Genomic DNA, 22,194 nt, shown 5'->3' on the forward strand with positions numbered 1-22,194 from the left:
CCTAGATATTGCTGTGTTAAGATATTATTATTTTTTCAAAACCTCTTTATATTCAAGTTCATATATTTTTATAATCAGAATTCAATGAAACAGCATTTTTAAAATACGATACCAATATTTAGATCACTAAAGTTGTGACATATTTTATCATAAGTCTCGTAAATATGTCTTCTTAGAGGATCAGTTATCGGCCTAAGAATAAGAAAAAATGCTGTGTTGAAACGATTCCTCGCTAAATACAGTCGTTGAAAAAAGAAACAAATTGGTTATACATTTTAAAAATATAATAACGTTTTGTTTTGCAGAAAGTATTTGTGTTTGTGAGCAGTATGGGAAAAGGTATAAACCACATTGCGACGTAAGGAAGCACATGGCAGGACATCTTGGCACGGCATAGCTGGAGCAAATATTTTAGATACCAACTTAGATGCTTCCGAGGGATCATTTTGTTTCCAGATTTTTATACTTTACAACAGCAGGTGTCAAGTGCTGTGTGGCAGCTGTAAAAAGTTGCCCCGTACTTCACGTCAGTGTTGTTATATTTTTCTGGTCCTTCGGGAGCATTGATGCCAGCACTATTAAGTGTTGAGAATTGAGTACCGCTCAAGCCGGTGCTAGGGGGCGTGAGGGATGTTGCACTTGTACATTATCCCTCATGTACAGACTCAATCAAACCGAGTCTGCAATTTTTATGTTATTTTGTTGTGATTAATGCTTCCGAAGGATCACTTTGTTTCCAGATTTTTAGGATATATCTCAGTGAGGAGGAATACTCTAGAAAACTAAAGAATAATAGCTCTTCGCAGTAATTGTCTTTTGTTCAGTTTTTGCGTTAATTTTTGGTCAATGTGTCATAAAGTATCATTTTAGGAGGATAGATTTCAATAAAGTAAATACCGCAAACAAGAATGACAACTCTCCCTTTTGGAATTATTGCTCTTTATATTCACTATGATTTATTTGCAAGGACTATACCTCTAAAGGTATTAGAGATATAAACTTGAAACTTTAATTGAACATGTTTAACATGTTTAATAAAAGTGAATAGCAGAGCATAAGGACCAGAAGTGTTCACTTAATGCTTTTTTGTTGTTTTTTCTTCTTGTTGTTCATGGGAGTGTTATTTATGTCATGATTTATAATGTCTAGGCTATAACTTTTCATTTATTTTCACGAGTGCCATAACTTGGATTTTTACATGTATGTAAGGGTTACTTCCCCTATGAAATGTAATTTTCCTCCTTTTCGGCGGGGGATTTTACTGTCTGTGATTCCTTCTTGTATGATTGTTATTATTTTAACATCATTTGAATATCCCGAAATCAATTTTCTATGGGTTTATATCATAAATATAATGATCAAATGAAGATTTATCGATATTGTATATTCCTAAAAGCATTATTTGTAAAGATAATACCGAATTTACATTTTATAAAGGGAGGTAATTAGAAATACATTTTCTATTCAGTATAAGTTGAATTCTTCAATAAGAAATGAATGCATACATATACATTTTAGTGATTACATATAATGTGGACAAGCATTTGCAGTACGTATTTTACATATTCCTTAATGTTTGAAAATTGTTTTAGTAGCATAATAATGTACATATATATATTAAATTTCAATTGGTAACAACCTGAAATATAACTTACAGGATCTTTAATTACCAAGATATGGTAAAGACTGTGATAAAGAAATAACTGTGATCTTTGTTTTCTTATTTATTTAATTTTGTTATTTTAGGTAAAAATACGTACATATGATAACTTTCATACTTAAAATTGTCGAAGTTGTCAATAATTGTGATGCATGCTTTATGTGCCATGGTATGGCAGTACATTGACGTCTTAACCAGTTCATGACAAAAAAAGGATGTTCTTAAATAAACTATTCAAATCAACCGATATATATTGACTTCTTTATGTTCATAAACGCACTATTATGTTGTTTTAAAATCTAAATTACAAGTTTAACAAACACGCAAATCATTGGGTTTTAAATTATTAACAAGATATTAAAGTCAGCAATTATAGAATAAATGCAGGCCTCTAATATGTGTACGAGTCCAACAGAATCTTAATCCAGTATGGTACTAAACAATGTATAATGACTTCTTTATAAAACACCACCATTTTTTTAACACCTCAACAAAACTTTATTCTTGAGATCAAAACAGTCCATTTAAAGCCTTATAGTCCTAGCTTTGTTGTTGGCAATAATTTTTAGTCCAACACAAGCCAAGTGCACCTTTTTGTAAAGTGATCCTGTCAGTTGAAACGTTGACATGCCACCTAGTTTATGCCCAACGAAGAATCAAAGAAGTAATCTCTATAAAAAGAATGAAAAAGTTAATGTCGCCAAACACATTAGTTATTGACAAAATGGTGTAAAAATTGTGAGAATAATCCATAAAAGCTTAACACAGCAATGTGCTTTCAAAATGTATATATTTAGGTCCGAGTGGGAGCATCTCTGAAATCGAGTCCGAGTGGGAGCATTTTCCATTTTTATAAAATAAACTTTATAAAACTGACTTTTGAATATAAATATTTGAAACGTATCCAGAAAAATGTGTAAACATGACTCAGTTTATATTCCGGTACGTAAAAAATAATTTTCAAGAAGGTTTTTAACCTTATTCTTCATATGTTTCGGGAAAAGTGCGAGTGGGAGCATTCAGAGAAAAACACTTATCCCGTTTTCCGGCCTAAACCAGGCAATGAATCTATAAACTTTTTTTACATTTATCTCAAGTACTATAGCCATTCTTTGGTGCGGTACATGATTTTTTGATACTCTTACATTTTCTTATAATAAAATTGTATTTTACCTTCGAGTCGACGAAAAAATGGTCCAAGTGGGAGCATTCAGCAGATGCGCGATTACGTAGTATCCTACCATTGAAAATGAGCAAAAATTAAATAAAAATTAAAAGTCTCTTAGTTGTAGGTAGTTTATTCATATAAGACGTGTACAAAATGCACATGGTCACACACAAAAAAAACATACATTCAAATTAAATTAAACATCACGTTATCATCAAAGTTTACAATATTTTGTAGCAAAGTGTCCGATAATGATACAAATACATGTTTGGATTGTATTAACAATACATTAAGAATGAAAGAAAATAAAGTAATATTACCAACAAAATAACATTTGTTTTATAATTATGTCTGAAGATTCTTCTGAATTAATTCCCTGCGTTTATTAAAATGCTTGTGATATAAAATGATATATAATTTATTATCATTTGCGATTAACGACAAGTTTTGCAGCATTTATCACTATATATTTATACTGCGTGACTAATGCAGTAGGGACAATGTTTGCATATTGTGACCTATTTTGGTAATTAATGTGACATTTTGCCCCCTTTCTTTCAGTCAGGTTGAGGTAAATTATATACATTTATTTCTAAAGACTGATTATTTTAATGGCGATTAATTATTGAAAATTACAATGTAATAATAAAATTTAAACATTGCCGAAAAGGACGGCCCGACTAAAAATTGAAGATATCTGAAGATTTTGGAAGGATATTTGTAGATATTTATGTGGGTAATAGGGATAATTGAATACTCCGGTGACATATATTAAAAAAAATGAAAACAAAAATGATAGCATATAAAGCTTTTCTTAATTTTTCTTGAACACTCACTACCCTTGGATGGACATAATGTCTCTTTAACGTAGATTGCATGTTTTAAAGAAAATAAGGCATCTGCTTTAACGATATCATAACATTATGTTTAATCAATGTTATTTCAAGTACATCATGACATTACATTTTATGATGTAGTTCTAAATTAAGGATTGCTTTGATTTATTTCTCACACTATTATACAATGTACAAAGGTTTGACGGGATCCTGCAATTTTACTATTACTGAAATTAGCCCACTGACTTATTCAAGATTACTCATTTTTCACTCAGTACTGAGTATTAACGTGATTGTTTCTTTTAACTACTTTAGATATCATATACTCAGAGCCACCTCTACAAAAATGCCATTTTCAATAAACGAACTAAAGCTGCACGCATCAAGATGAGCCAAAATATTTCAGGAAAATCAATATTGAGAAAAAATGCACTAAACCTTTAAGAACGGTAAAAACATTCAAGATCCAATTTATATTTTACATGTTATGTGCGGTTTAACACTGAATTTGCAGTATTTTATCAACTTATTTCTACTGTGTTACTAACGCAGTAAGGGCTGCTTTTGCGTATATTAACCACTATGGTAATTTTCATGGATTGTAAGTGCAATATGTAAATTACTTTATTTGTTCACTTAACATTAATTTACTTTTAAATACATTTCAAAATAAATATGAAAATTAACATGAATCTGGAGGCGTGCTGATTTAAACAGCAAAAGATTAGACAAAATATATTCTTTTATTTTTTCTTTGCTTTTCTTATGAAGCAGGACAGGATTAAATAACTGCAAGGGTCTTAGGCATTCATCCACTTCATTGAACAAAAGTGTCCGTTATTTTAAACAGTGATATCCATGTGAACTGATCTCTTCCTGGTTTTAATTACATTAAAGTGTTTACTTCAAATTATATACATTTATATATCAGCCGCGACATGTTACAATAGATAAAGAAAAATACTTAGAAGACATCCTGAAACCGGAAATCTAAAACTGAAAGTGTTCCCTGTTGCAAGGTCAATCTATCAAGTGTCAATTAGATTTGTTAACTCGTAATTTGCCTACAATTTTTTTCCTTAATGTTTTCCATATATAATTATGTAGAAAAATACGACTGAGCGAGTGTTTTGTCAGGAAGTTAATCACCGCTTTTGCCGGCTCGCCACGGCGAGCCGGTATTACGGTAGGATTTTACTGAGAAACAACCTAAAACTCCGAAGCCATCCAAAAATTTAATCGACGCTTGGCTTCCAGCTTTCTACAAAATTTATCTATCAGGGCTAGGATCCAAAATTATTTAGCCAATCAAATTTAATCTTACATAGCGTCAAAAAACCTTCAATTTTCACGCCATTTTTAAAAATCAGCAAGTATTGTTTTGAGCGCAAAGATATAATGATGATTAAAATGTTTGTCTTTATGAATTCTTTTCAATAAATCATATTTACACTGACTTCTGATTTAGCGATTTCACCTGTTTTCTCTGTAGTAAGTTTTCGTTTGGTTAATTAACATAAGTGTACATCTGGTTCTGTGCATTTTTTATTTTTCCCTTTTTCCGGTCATTTTATCCTTTCCGGTATTTAGTGTATGTATTTACTGGCCGGGATCCGGGACGCCCGGGATCCGGGATCGTATAAGATATGGAGGAAAAACCTAATGAACTATATTTGTGTTGATTGTTGTCGTAATGAAAGACCATTAAACGCTAATTTTTTTTATTGTATATAATGAACGTTAAATTAATTTAACTTAGAATATAGATATATTTAGAGCTATTTATTAACAAACTTAAAATGCGGAAATCACAATACTTGTAATTATATGCCTAATTAATTGAAAAATCAAAGACTATTTTCTTGAATTGGTCAAATCCGCGGATCCCTATATGTTTTAAAACGATCCCAGCTTTTCTGAAAACTATATACTTGAACTGGCCAATCCGTGAGATCTATTTACATTTTAATACGATCCCGGCTTTTCTGAAAACTATATTCTTGAACTGGTCAATTCCCGGGATCCCTATATGTTTTAATAGGATCCCGGCTTATCTGAAAAACATCTTCTTAGACTGGTCAATTTCCGGGATCCCTATATTTTTTAATAGGATCCCGGCTTTTCTGGCTGAATTGATTGACAACTTGTGTTTACTTTAGGACTTGTGCCTCTCATTCCAATACTAAATAACATACATGTATTACAACTTAATTTGTATAAAGAGACATCTTTATGAAATCTACCTATCTAACATTTTGTGGTCAAGGTCAACAGGCCATATAGTAAATGTGCATAGACATAGGTTCTTCATTCTATCTTTACATGCACCTTCATATATACTCATACTCATCTTGGTTAAACTGAGAGAACTTTATATGTCACTTTCAGTCAATGAGTTTAAGATTTTGAATTTACTGGCCCGAATTCCAGTTTTGAATTTATTCAACTAAATAATTAACAAAATTTTCTTAAATTTACACTGGCCTGAACTTATATACACTGGCCATCGGGCACCGGGCCAGTGTTGACTTCACTTTTATTTTGATGTTCGCTGAAGTCTCTTCAGCTAACAGAACTGTCATTTTTACATTTAAACACACCCCTTGAAAAAAATTACGAAGCGAGTCGCTACTAGCTTTTTTAAAAGCTAACCTTGTTACGCTTTAAAGTAGGTCATATACAGCCATATCTTAAAACTACCGCCATCGATTTTTCAACTTAGGAGATACGCCAAAACTAGATATTATTCATGCACTTTCTTATTTTCGAAGTGTATTGTTAACAATATATGTCAGAAGCTTGGTGTTTTTAAAACGTCATTTGCCAGGCATTCGTGTTTTCGCCAAACGACCCTGCAAAGCGAAAAGTCGAGAATTAGCAATTTAAAACCGCGGGGGCGCGGAGCGAAAGCTCGCTTATTAGGGAGGACGCTGGGCGCAGTTAAATAAATAAAACGTCATCCCGCGAGGGCGGGAGCGAGATTTAAGAAATAGAACGGCGACATAATAAATTATTATTTTAATAAATAAAACTTCACCCGCGCTCCCGCTCTTTGTAAACATAAAATAAACATGTTTTGACTTCACAGAAAGTAGGTGTCATGTTTAAAATTCTACACGATATAGGTGGTCACCATGAATATATATTGTGTCAGGTTTTTTTTTAAGAAAAGATCAACTGACTTGACCTGTTATAAGAAACTTCCGGTACATAGTTTTTTGATTCCTTTATTCAAGTTAAACGCATTAAGTTAGAATTTCAAAGATTTAAATAAATTTCTGTGATTAAGATATTTTACTCAAGGATGAGCACAGTATATCTTTAAAAGATTTAATTAATATAAGATATTTTACTCAAGGCTGAGGACAGTATATCTATAGGATTAAATTAAGAAATATAAGCGGTTGATGTATACTATAATCAATTATAATCAATTTCTTGACGCTTTTCCCTGTGGATTTGAATCCCGTGAAGACTTGTAGCTAGATAGTTATTATTGAAGATATATAACGATGCCACAATGACAAATTACTAACTTTGATGGGCCTTCTGACTCTCTTTCATTTTTATCAAAACTGACATATAAATGTTTCAATGACAAATGTCAATTTTTTTAAGATCTCCTCTTATGATTGCTACTGCTCTGCTACTGCTACTACCAATTTTACGTTTTATTATTTTGCTACTAGTACTGCTACTGCCAATTTCACGTTTTATAATTTCCCAACTATTACTGATGGTCTACTGCTACTGCCATTTTCATGTTTTATAATTGTGTTATTGCTACTGTTCACTGCTACTGCTAACTTCCTACCGGTTATTATCACTTATAAAAGTAAGTGTATTTTATGAAAATATGCATCTGTAGAAACTTGATCCTTCAACGTTAGGACCATTAGATAAGAATACAGAGAACAAATAAATGATGACAAATCTCTGATTAGTCGATGTGTACAGTTTATAGTGATATACAAGCTGATAAGCCCTTACTGAAATTCAGCACGTCTCTGGGTAAATGCGTAGGTAACTACTGAAGTGAATCTAAGGTGGTGCTTTTGGCCCGACCCTCCTGTGAAAATTGATGTCAGTGTGATATTAACTTTTGTTCAAGATAAAACGACTATTTTCATTGGCTGAAATAAGTCGTGGCCACAAAATAATAACTCGTGGCCACGAGGCAACACGATAATAAGTCGTGGCCACGAAATTATAAGTCGTGGCCACGAGATAAAATCTTGAGGCCACAAGATAATAAGTCGTGGCCACGAGATAATAAGTCGTGGCCACGAGATAAAATCTTGAGGCCACAAAATAATAAGTCGTGGCCACGAGATAATAAGTCGTGGCCACGAGATAAAATCTTGAGGCCACAAGATAATAAGTCGTGGCCACGAGATAATAAGTCGTGGCCACGAGATAATAAGTCGTGGCCACGAGATAATAAGTCGTGGCCACGAGATAAAATCTTGAGGCCACAAGATAATAAATCGTGGCCACAAGATAAAAAGTCGTGGCGACGAGATTATAAGTCGTGGCCACGAGATAAAATCTTGAGGCCACAAGATAATAAGTCGTGGCCACGAGATAATAAGTCGTGGCCAGAAGGTAATAAGTCGTGGCCACGAGATAAAATCTTGAGGCCACAAGATAATAAGTCGTGGCCACGAGATAATAAGTCGTGGCCACGAGATTATAAGTCGTTGCCACGAGATAAAATCTTGAGGCCACAAGATAATAAGTCGTGGCCACGAGATAATAAGTCGTGGCCACGAGATAAAATCTTGAGGCCACAAGATAAGAAGTCGTGGCCACGAGATAATAAGTCGTGGCCACGAGATAAAATCTTGAGGCCACAAGATAATAAGTTGTGGTCACGAGATAATAAGTCGTGGCCACGAGATAAAATCTCGAGGCCACAAGATAATAAGTCGTGGCCACGAGATAATAAGTAGTGGCCACGAGATAATAACTTGAGGCATCAAGATTATAAGTCGTGGCCACGAGATAAAATAAAACTGCAAATGTCACCTCTATGCCACCGTAGTCTAGTGTTGGGATTTTCGAATATTTTTTTATTTAAAGCCATACATTAAGCAACCATATACATTAAGCTTGTGTATTCAGCATTAAAAACCCCAGACAAAATTAAAATCTGTTTCAGAATTAAAAAGGGGGGTGGGGGGCTGGGGGGGGGGGGGGGGGGTTGGGGGGGGGGGGGTAGACCCCTAGCTTCTGGCCATAAACAACTCAACCCAACCGGGGCCTGGAAACATTATAAAATTTTGCCGGGCTTGGCGTTCTTTAGTGTTTTCCCTTTTTTTCAATAGGGGATGTTGAAAACAAAAACAATTTTTTAAAACCCAATTTTTTTTTTTTTTTCCCAAAATTTGTACTTAAAAAAAAAGGTTTAATTGCTAAATTTTAAAAGTATATATAAAATTTTAAAACGCATTAATAAATAAAATTTTAAAAATTAAAACACGGAGAGAAAGGGGGGTAACCCCTTTCCTACAGTTTTTTCTGAATATGCTATAGAAACTGCAGTAGCGTGTCCACATATTGTAGGCGGAGCTTAAAAACTTGTATGCAGATAAAAAAAAATCCAGGATTAAGTAAATTTGTTTTAACAATAATTGCCAATGACTTAACTGGGCCTAAAATTTTTGATGGGTTCTAGTTTACATCAATTAAGATATATGATCATAAAGTGAAAATGAACAAAAACTTTTTACCCCTGTACATCAATATCACATGTACGTATCCACGGGAGCTTAGTGTCATGACACCCCAACCGGGATTTTGTTTAGAATAGTTATTATTATATTTGAACATTTATTTACGTATTATTGTGTGTGTTTGCTTTTTATGTATAAATCACCCACACACAAAATTCTCTCATGACCCCCTTTTGGAAAACAAGTAAAACGCGACGTCACATGCCTCGGAGTATGCATAACTTTTTGTCAAAATGTTGTAGTTTTTAATCATGAGTTTCAGAAATATTTTCTGTCATTGTCTACCGGAACACTGACGTTATCTTTTTCTTGATGTCAAATATGTCCATTCGTTATACCTTATCAAAGATTATACTCTCTGTTTTCATTTACATGTAAAGTCATGTGTAAAAAGTACTTTTAATCAGTATTAACACAGCAAAGGCATCTTTTTGGTCTTTACGTCAAACATAGGATAAGGTGGGGTGGGGATCAGTTTACCTAAAATAAGCAATTTTCAAGTTCAGTGTGGCCAAAAAATCAATTCGAAATATTTCAAAATCTTTTACACAGGCAAAACATTGAAAAAAATACAGTTTGCATGCATTGTGCCTAAAAATACAAAACCAATATGGGCCATCTTGATGATACATCATGCAGGATACTCCAGATTCTACGCGATTCACTTAGAAATATTACTTACACACAGTTTAATCAATTGCAATTTCAAAAATGCCCAATTAACTGTCAGTCATATGTGTAGATTTTTTTCACAAAATTTATCCAAAGTTTCTTATTTGTTTAGTGCAAATTGTCAATGCCTGATTTTCAATTTTTAAACATCCATTCGAAGTCACAAATACATACAAAGCTACCAAAATGTAAAGCTTCGGTTAAATACCTAAAAAACGGACCAATTCCTACAAATAAATAACAAAGAATTTCAAAACACAGTGTCTGTCTTATTTATAAATTTGACCGGGCCAAAGTTCGAATATGTCCCCTGCATCTAAGAACCTCGAACATTAAGAGACTAAACAAATAATAATGTAATGCTTGAAGTTAATCACCAAGTTCATTCCAATATATCGAGTAAAAGTTTATTTCAATTCAGTACATGTTTTATACACTTAAAATTATGGTTGCAGAAACAGAACGAACAAAATGTCTAGATGTCGTCATTAATTCGAATATGTTTATATTTATTCATCTGTGTGCTTTTTAAAACTGATTATTATTGCCAGACACAGTTTCAATCATAATTTTACCAACAAATATAAATACTTTATTTTCGTTTTGATGTCAAACATTTATATTTGTAAAATATTACTCTTCTTTCTCGTGAAAAGGAAGAACTGTGTTAGTCATCACTTGAATAGTTGCACACGACAGAAAATAGTAAAATTATTTGTGATCAATGAACAAAACGTAAAAAAACACAGAAAAGTTTAGTTACTGCAATGACATGGAAAATATGTTATTCCTCAATGAATGCTATTTTTGCTTGGTTATTTTATTTCTTCGATTTCCGCAATTAAATAGTGCTCTCTGTCCAGTCGGAAGGGTAGAAATGTTTTATTGCCTCATAAAAGCATTGCATAGTCTACTTCAAGATTAAATTGTTCGGTCAGTTAAAGCCCATTTCAAACAACATTGTAAGGGTTTTGAGTGCAATTCACATGATTTATCGGTTACAACAATCAATCTCTCGAAAGTCGGCATCATACATTTGCATGTCTTTCAATTATAGGCTCTAGGGGATGTAGGAAATGTACCATGATTCTTTATGTACGGTGGCACAAAGGTGACATGTGTATTTTTATTTATCTCGTGGCCACGACATACTATGTGATCATACTACCCAATATGTCGTGGCCACGAGTAAATAGTCGTGGCTACGAGATAGCTAAGTCGTGGCACGACTTTGTAACTCGTGGCCACGACTTAGTAACTCGTGGCCACGACTTAGCTATCTCAGTTTTTTTAACAGTATTTTTATTTTTTACGAGAGATGATATTTTCAATGTAACACACAAACCCATGCGTTTCATGTACATAAAGTTAGTTCCCTATTCCTTATTCCTTTTTCGAATAAGGAATAAGGAATGCAGATTCTTTATGCAATGATTTGAATAAGGTATAAGGAACGGGTGCATTAATCCTTGTTCGATTTGAATATTGTTTTAAAATAGGTCGATGCGGTTACTTAATTCTATGATTTTGATGATTGATTTGTGCATTTTTCAACAGATTTGTGAAAGTAAGAACCGTTCTAGTTTTCTGATAATTTTATTTTAAATAATAATTAGTTCTGCTGTTCTTTATTTAGATTTGAATAAGGAATCAGGAACTAGTTCCCTATTCCTTATTCGAAAAAAGTAAAAAGGAATAAAGAATAGGGAACTAACTTTATGTACATATGCGTTTCTTATTTTATTGCCCCAAACAAATCATTTTAAATTTCAACTAAAATTAACTGTAACAATATTGAACCAAGAGTAGCAATATAACTCAACTATCCCTTCCTTGAAAGTTTTAAAAAAACACAACATGCGATGTTAAAAAGTACTGATTACCTGTTACAGTAAACATTTCTTAGTCACATGGTACACTTGGTTTAACAGTAAAAATAACTCACAGTGGCCTATGGGAAATCAACATTTCAAAAAAGTGAGGGCTAATAAAATGCCATACACAGCCTGTTAAATGTCCATTAGATAAGTAGACTACCTCAAAGTACGATATAAGTTTAGGACCAGTGCGTTTTCTCTGAGAAGACAGAACGATGGTGACAGTACGTAGTGCTTCCATCGTACTGTCGCGAATCACAACCGTATTGTCGTACGGTCATCATCTATCACCTAACACACCAGACATATTACATTTATTATATAGCCAATCCATGTTTCTAGAATATTTACTTTAAATCAAACTCCTATTTCCTGAAACAATTATAAAGTAAATATTTTTTTATAAGTTACTGTCACAAGTTGTGTAAAACGCTATTGAACATGTTGTTCACAGGTACATAGGGATTCATTTAGAGCCAGTCTTATTGGCCAATTGCCACTATTAAATCAATTAGTACATGGTATTGAACCAACAGAAAATTGTATAAATGAAGTTGTATCAGGGTTTACGAATATTGTTAAAGATGCTGCTGACAAATATTTTTTGAAAACTTATAAAGAATCAAAAACAACATGTTTTATAGATTCGCCTTCTGTTAGTAACGCTGAGTGGTTTGATGGAGAATGTGTTAGCGCTAGAAACTGTTATCTAGAGGCTTTAAGGGTTTTTAACAATTGTAAATCAAATATTAGTAGAATTCATTATTGTGATTGTAAACAAAAGTATAAGAAGTTGATACAAAAAAAGAAAACTCAGCATAAGATTAGAAAATTGAAGCAATTGAAAAACTTAGACTTTGTAAACCAAAAAGGCTTTTTGGAAATACTTTAAAAAGAAGAACTTTAAATCAGCAAATTAAATTACGCAAGATGAATTGTTTTACTTTTTTCAAAACGATGAAGCTCAACAGTTTGGTAAAACTCATGATTTTGACAGTTGCTCTGTTTATGTTGAATTGGACCGCCCCATATGTTCTGACGAAATCATGACAGCTGTTAGGAAATTAAAACAAATAAAGCATATTAAAATTATTGTCTTTTAAATGAATATTTTATAGAAACTATTGATAATTTGATGCCGTACATATGTGATATTTTTAACGTTATTTTAGAGTCTGGAGTATTTCCAGAAAAATGGAAAGAAGGAATTATTATACCCATTTACAAGAAAGGTGATAAAAATGACGACAACAATTATAGAGGTGTCACACTGATAAGTTGTTTATCAAAGTTATTTACATCAGTATTGAATAATAGAATCGTTTCTTTTTGTGAAATAAATCAGGGAATAACAGATGCACAATTTGGTTTTAAAAAAGGTAGTTCAACTATAAATGCAATATTTTCTTTATACACTTTAATTGAGCATTATCTTAATCATAATAAAAGGTTGTACGTAGGTTTTATCGACTTAAAGAAATGTTTTGATTCTATATACAGAAACGCACTATGGCTTAAGCTTTTTAAATCCGGAGTCCAAGGTAAAGTTCTTAGAATAATTAAAGATATGTATGATGTTGTAAAGTCATGTGTTAAACACTGCAATTCTTTTTCTGAGTTTTTTGAATACTCTATTGGATTAAGACAAGGGGAGATAATGTCACCAGTTTTAGTATCATTATTCCTCGACGATATAGAATTATTTTTACAGGATAGTATAAACAGCGGTTTGTTAATAGATGACATAATTATTATTTTATTGTTATTTGCTGATGATATGGCTATTTTTGGAAAAACACCTGAAGAATTGCAGCACAATCTAGATTTACTATATAGCTATTGTACTAAATGGAGCATTGAAGTTAATGTGTCAAAAACAAAAATTATGGTATTTAGAAAAAGAGGAAGATTAAAAAGAGATGAAAAGTGGACATATAATGGCGCAGACATTGAAGTTGTAGACAGTTTTAATTATTTATGAACGTTATTTTCCTACAATGGTAATTTTGACTGTAATAATGAATATTTATCTGACAAAGCATTAAAAGCTTTAAATCTGTTATTATATAATTGTAAAAAATTACCGCTAAGATTAAAAGTACTCTGTCAATTGTTTGACTCTTTTGTAGGTTCGATATTATTGTATGGCAGCGAAGTATGTGGTTTTAGCAAGTCAAAGAAAATCGAACGGTTACATTTAAAGTTTTGTAAACGTATACTTAAAGTACCTATTAATTCGAGCAATAATGCTGTTTATGGTGAGCTTGAGCGATATCCTTTGTATATTTTACGTTATTGTAAGATTATTAAATTTTGGTGTAAAATTGTTAATTCTGAAAATATTATTATTAACAAATTGTATAATTTAGCGATGCAAGATAGTATAGAAGGTCATATGAGTTGGATAAGTCGAGTAAAAAAGATTCTAGACGATTATGGATTTTCTGATATATTTGTAAATAGTTATGATAGTTTATCTTTAAAATATTTCCAAGTTGTATTTAAAACTAGAATGATTGATTGTTTTAAACAAGAATGGTTTGGAGCAGTTAGCAGAAATGGTATCCTTGATGAATACACACATTTTAAAAGATCCTTTACATATGAAAACTATTTAGACATAGTACCCTTTAATTTAAGATTTTTCATTACCAGGTTACGTATTTCTGCTCACTCTCTTCGCATTCATACCGGAAGATTCGGGGAAAACAGAATACCTAGACATGAACGAATTTGTTTAAACTGTAACTTACATGACATAGAAGATATTTACCACTTTGTATGTATATGTCCTTGTTATCGAAATCTTAGAGCAAAGTATGTCAATGATAATATATATAAAAGACCATCTGTATTCAAATTTTATGAATTGTTAAACAGCAATGACAAAAAAGAACTATGTAATTTAGCAATGTACCTAAAAGAAGCTTTTAAACATAGAAATAATATAAATATGGTAGTACAATACTGTCACATGCAAATTGTATTTTATGGAGACCGTTTCACCATGTTTATTAACTATGATAAGTTGTATTGTAATATACTTTCACTCTCCTGTTATTTGTAGATCAGTTTATATGAAAATAAAAATTAAAATTGTATTGATTTGTAACGCTTTAATCATGTGCAGAATATTTAGTTGTGATATATATATGTGTGTTGAAGATGATGTACTATGTACAAGTCTGAATAAAGATATGTTCTGTTCTGTTCTGTTCTGTTAAATAAATAGATAAATAAATAAATTAATTAATTAATTAAGTAATTAATTAATTAATTAATTTATTAAGTAATTAATTAATTAATAAATAAATAAATAAAATAAATAAATATGCGTTCAATAAAAAAACGTATATGAACTTTGACTCTCGGAATTATTTCACAAGGATGTCTGTTAGAAGGAAATTAATAGGATTTTAATGCAATCAACATCAAATAACGTTCTGTGGTTTTATGAATTACAGCTTAATTCCAATGTGAGATCACAATAGTACGACAGAACGATGGTGACAGTACGATGGTGATGCGGTACAGCACGATTGTGACAGTACGGCTATATGGCTGTGACAAAACGATGGACTATCACCATAGTACTGTCGTGTTTCGCTATCATACTGTCGTACTGTCACCATCATGATTCGAGCTTTCGTTCTCAGAAAAAAAAGCATTGTTCCTAACGGAACACCGTATCAAAACGATAAATTCCCCTGATAAGTACAGCAGGAAATCGTGGAGTTCCGATGCGAAGTAATTTTATTAAAATAGGTCTATTGAAACTACTTTCGAACGCGTACGCTGACATGAATGATATTAGGTTTCCGACAGATGGGTTGGTTTCAACAAACAGAGTAGACTGCGCAATCTCGAAAAAAAACGGTTACTATGTCAAGCGATAAATCGCCAAACCAAAACATCTGCCTTTAATATAAAAGGACTGTCCCACTTTTTTAAATCCATTGTTCATTACAGATATATTCTTAAGGATACTTATATAATTTCCTCTGGGTCAAGTGGGTTGTTGATCATATTTGCGAAGTAGAATAAAAAAAATAACAATAAGAATCTTAAAATGATACTAGTACTCGGCCAAAGTAAAACTTGTTATCTTACGTATGTTTTTTCTAAGATTTCGATATAAATTAAAATGTGAGAAATGTTTGCATAACAATGACATAATTAATTCTTGTAGCGAAGAAAAATTAAACAAATTTAGTAAACACAAAGTTATAAGCATATTAAAATGTACGTCTCTACAAAGTAGGACAACCTCTATTTTACAGTTTTTAATAAGATGCCATTTTACGATCTTTTATTTACTTGATAAATTATGAAATTATATGCAAACTTGGCAGAATTATTGAAAGAATCACTTGAAATATTGTAAATAGAAGTCAAAGGATGATGGATAGTATACAATCAACAAACTACTGATAAATGTTTAATGTTTAATTTAAAGAAAACATCCATGATGAAAAAGAAAACTGTGAACCACTGTTAAAATTTTTTAACCGGTCTTGGTTTCACAAGCAAAACCAATTTTGATAACTAGAGATGGACCTAAAAGAGGTTAATGGCCGATCCACAAAAAAATTTGTGAATTTTTGGGGTCTGACGCCAAATTTCAATTCCATTTACAGATAGAACAATTTATTTTTTACTCGATAGTTTCTTTACATATTTTAGAATGCCATTTTAGATCTTAAAAGAATTACGTACACAATCGAAATTTAATAAAATATAAATTTTCAGGACGTTTCTTAATGAGAACGTTTTGTTGGTATAATAAATCCACGAATTTTTAAACACGTACAGAGGGAAATACCACACAGAAAATCCGACGTAAAAGACGACGTAAAAGACCGTGGTTATGTAAGAATACTTTTGTTAAAATTGAGATAATAATAATTGGTACGATGTATCAATGGTTATTAATCTTGAAAAATAGAGCACTGTAATATTATGTATATCTTGGTATCTCGGGAACCTTATTTCTAAGACCAACACTACCAACATCTTCGAAGTCACTATGCACACACACACGCACGCACGCACGCACACACACACACACACACACACACACGCACATGTGCGTGTGTGTGCGTGCGTGCGTTGGTGCGTGCGTGTGTGTGTGTGTGTGTGTGTGTGCGTGTGCGTGTGCGTGTGCGTGTGTGTGTGTGCATAGTGACATATATATATATATATATATATATATATATATATATATATATATATATATATATATATATATATATATATATATATATATATGTATGTATGTATTTGCTGAGAAATGACTAAATATTTCATTGACCATGGCGCTAGCAGCAATGTTGTTAGCGTAAGTATATTTAATATGAAACTGAAATAACTGGCAAACTGTTGCGTGTTGGGCGTTGAATAAATTGCAAAAAAATGAAGGTCATTTCTTAATGGCGATAATGAGATTTTAGAAAAAGAATATTAGTGTAAGTCTTCGCTGTCAGCATTTGAAATATTACCTTGTTATTATTGATTCTCTCGTTCGTACCATTTACCTTTGGATAAGACAGAACATAATATCATTTTTAAATGCGGGAATACATAAATAAATCGGCACTAACTTTTCGCGGTAATTGTTAATTAAGAGAAATGTCATAAACAATCGTTTAAAATATGGAAAAAGAATAAAATATTTTGCTGCTTTATACTATTTACAGGTCATCTTTTTTAATTCTGACCAAGACAAATATTTTAAATTGACTTGTCCATCTTTTAATTTGGACAAAACCATTTACCATTTCATTTGACAGATTCAAAATGTGGACTAACTAAATAGTGAGCAGACAGAACAGCTTGGCCTACACTTGTCGCATTGGTTGAAACATTGCCGCTAACACGTTCGAATATTTAAGAGAAACGTACGATTTAAATAGTTTTTAAAGGATATTACTCAAACACATGAATGAATTTAAACGGAAAATGGAAATGGTGATATATACATTAAGAATGCAATACTATATAAAGAGATACGTCTAACGACAACGTCAACGTTAGGAAGACGTAGATTTTGCTACAGTTTGCAACTGAAAAACAATTAGTGTTATGTCGAAGAAATATTTAAGTAATACAAAATATGAAAAACATTCATTGCAGGATATATATAGAGATATGGTTTGGAAATTTGTATTGGATTGGCGTATGTGATTCACATTAAATTTGTTATGATTCACAATGAAGTTTTGTCATGGGAAATCAGATGTAAATTGTGAGCACGCTCTTAGCTGATTAATTATGACATAATTGCATTTCAACTGTTTACTAACCTTGTTTTGAAACAATCAGGTTATGTCAATTATTCATTTCTCTAGCGTTAACAGTTGTAGTTTGCCTTTACCTTAATACTCATCCGCGAACACGTTCTTGCTCGACCATAAAGATAATGTTATATCCAAAGAAATTCACAGATACATTTTTAGGCAAGTCAAAGCCGTAATAATAACAAACTCAAGCCGCTCGATCGCCGTACGACAAAACGATGACTGCTGGTGGCTGTGCATGAATCGCCCGCGTACCGTGCGATACTCGTTCGCCGACCGCCGTTAGCTTTTCAGAAGTATTAAGACACGACGGCACCCGATGACCAAAATTTTCAGCTGTTTCCGTCCGATTGTCACGGTGGCCGGACGGACATAGGGCGATATTACGTTTTTTTTGTTAAAATAGACGCCACCCCGAGGAAGTTTGTCATTTGTGACTTAGGCATAAGTAATAGTGACATATAACTTTCATTTATTAATTTTTTTCAAGATCAAAAAGTTATTAATGGGATGGATGCAAACAGTAAACTTAATTTCAAATCACTCAGAGTCCATCAATTTATTGCTATTTCACACTATCTGAAAGTATAACGAATAACAACCCTACATCTATGAACTTAACATTGAGTGACATAATAAATTACTTACATACATAGGAAAATGTGGTCGTACCGAATCTGTTCTCCTTTGTATAGATAACTGAGTGTCAATGAAAACTTTTTCGATGCACGTTTCACATTAACATTGTTTCTGTCATCAGAAAAAATGTTAGCCTCATTTGTGGATAAAGGTACTATACGGATCAAAAATTATAAAAGTGTGAGCTTGATTTTTTGTCAGAATGTTAGCAAATTTAAGATAAAATATATGTCTGTCTACAGCGGCAGCATTGATAACATTCTCAAGAAAAGACACACTGGGTACGTGACCTTAACTGATGAGTGCATCAATGAAAGTGTTAAAATGTAATATGATGCATGTAGTAGCAAAATAAAAACACATAATTCTAGTATAAGTCCTTTAATATCGATAAAACCGCAGGCAAACAGGCTTGTAGGTAAAAAGCCTGCACAAGGTATAAAAAAAACTCTGAACTAAGATGGTTATTATTTCAACCAATTAGTTTTAACGTCACAGAAAATTCTTTCTTAACTTTCAGTCACCAGATCACCTACATATTGACATAACACATGTTGTTTAACTTGAATTTAGATATTACGGTATTTAACGGTAGTTTCGAGACATTTAACGGTTAGGAAAAATAGTGCGACATTTTTACGCCATCATTGCGACAATTAACGGCAAAATATTATGAAATATAAATCGGCAATTGCGACATTAAGCGGCAATAGTGCGACATTTATCGGCAAGTGCGACATTTTGCGTCAATGCCACATATAAACGCATTACACGGGGTGATAATTTACTGCTAAACTAGTAGAATATGACATAAATATAATTATGTTGCTATACTAGCAAATATGATAATATAACAAATTATGATATTCCATTATTGTATAACTATTATTTTTACATTCTATTACATTTATAAAAGCAACAAAAATACAACTTAGTCATTTGACGGCATGAATTTAGATAACACCATTTCAAAAAGAGGTTTGATCTGACATTTAATTGATTCCCAGAGCAATAATAATTTTCGCACTTTTGTATTGTATTTAGATTATAAATACCTCATTTCAGAAAACAACATTTCTGCATTGAAATGTACAATTTAAGTGCTCCTTTGCGAGTTCTTTAAATGCTTTAATATTTTCAATTTCCTGATGTATTCCATTGTGAATTATTCAAACAGGATTTTCTGTTCAAAAGACAGCGAATAAAATAATTAAGTTTTAACGTAAACACGTTTTTGTTATCTTTATGATATAAAAAAATGGCTATATAACTTATTATGACTAGGAAAATATAGCAACACATTTATAAAAATATCCTTTATAAACAGCAATAACAATCATCATCATCACAAACAACAATAATAATATAAGCAATATATACAGAAGTATTGATAGTATTGCCTTAATTTGGTCTTTGTCATTGCGACTAAATATTGTCTTATACTTTTGTATTTTCATATTTTCTCAATGGAATCGCCATATAATTCGAACTTGTAAGTATGAAACATAGATTTATATGAGTTTGAAGAAGAAGAATAAACGAACATGTCATTTAACTTCTGTTTTTTACATTAAGATTTGGTTTTGGTTGGGTTTTACGTCGCATCAACACAGTACACATGACAACTTCCAGCATTACTGGTAGAGAAAAACCTCGGTTACTTTTCCGTTAATTATTTCAAGCACCGGCACCCGAGTAAGGCCTCCTTACAAGAAAGAATCAAAAGTTCCTGGCGGCATTCGAAGCTACAGAGGTGAAGGGCAAGTGATTTTGAGTCAACGATTATTTACCTTTTATTCACTTTTAGTGTCTGACTGTGTTTACGTACAAATGTACCTTTCTGGCTATAACAGAGTTAAAAAGAATAATTTACTAGATAAAGTTGCTATTTTAAGTTAATCGACATGACATTTATAAAAATCACAACAACCTTTACACAAGTAAACAACGCTAATGATCTTAAATAATAAGATGTAACTAGGAAACCTTTAATATATTCTAAAAATGAATATTACCTGTTAAAGTCATAAGTGTTTTGTAAACATTGGATGGCACTTATTGTGTTAGGTTTGCACCATTAATGTTCATTTTTATGCGTCACTGATATTCAATCGTATCGCAAGAGTTGGACTCAGTTGTGTATTTGATTGCTTTTGTAAAAGTGTGAACCACTCAACAACACTTTTCGTCGATTAATCAGAACCAAATGTCGGGGATTGATTAAATAATCATATCATAATGTATAGAATAAGTGATCAGGACCAAAAAGCTGTGAACAGGAATGTATTTACCGAAAAAGATCCTGTAGACACACCTGCTCGCATAGCCTGGGTTCCAGTCTGTCGATTTTTTATGTGCTTCTCTTCGGAAAATCGACATTGATACAGTATTATCAAAACACGATCGAGTATGAAATAGTGCGTATAATCAAAAAATATAAACGCCTGAATCCCAGGCTACTGGTCGCATTGTATGTGAGTTTTAAAGGACCTGCTTGTTGTTATTGTTTGTTGATTTTTGCTTTCTAGAATTGTTCTATTATCATAGTTAATGATCATGCAAAAACAAAATAAGGCGAAAGTTATGCATTTTCAACACTAGCACTGCATGAATTGTAATGGTTATTCCCCTCCCCCGTTTTTGCATGGAAATTGATTTATGATATTGACTATTATTGACTTTTTAAGTTAAGGAATAAAATAAATTCTTAGCATTCTTTTGTATTGGTTTAATTTGACCCCTCCAAATCACAAAAATTAATTCCATCTGATGAGACGTTGACCAGTAATACAAAATTTCAGGTGGAATTGTTTTGCAAATAACTAGCAACAATTTGTAGCAAGTGTACTTATAACAATTATAAAGAGTTGCCAGCTATTCGAAACTTGGAAAAAGTACAACTGGCATATTGATTAAATGTACTTTAAGTTGACAACCACATTACACGGGGGTATAAAAACACCTGGAATCGTGATAATATGTACTTTAATTATTTTGTAAAATAAAATAGTGGGGCTTTAAGACTCTTAGACAAATAAACGGCATATAGTAAAATAATGATAGCGTTTATTGCCCCCTGCCTTTTCGAAGAAAAAAGGGGGATATAGAAATAGGTTCCGTCCGTCTGTCCGTACGACCTCAAGTGACGTTATTGGGTGAATATCCATGTTCATTTCGTACAGATTGTACTTTTGCGGAAAAAAGGTTTCTTATAGGGTGCAAATACGTTGCTTACGGGGTTTGAGAGATCAAAGGGGATGAAAGAAAAAAACAATAATGTCAACAGAGTAGGAACGTACGTCCGTCCGCTC

Source organism: Ruditapes philippinarum, unplaced genomic scaffold (genome assembly GCF_026571515.1).
Source record: "Ruditapes philippinarum isolate M1 unplaced genomic scaffold, ASM2657151v2 ctg88_1_1_1_1, whole genome shotgun sequence".
NCBI classification, from domain to species: Eukaryota; Metazoa; Mollusca; class Bivalvia; order Venerida; family Veneridae; genus Ruditapes; species Ruditapes philippinarum.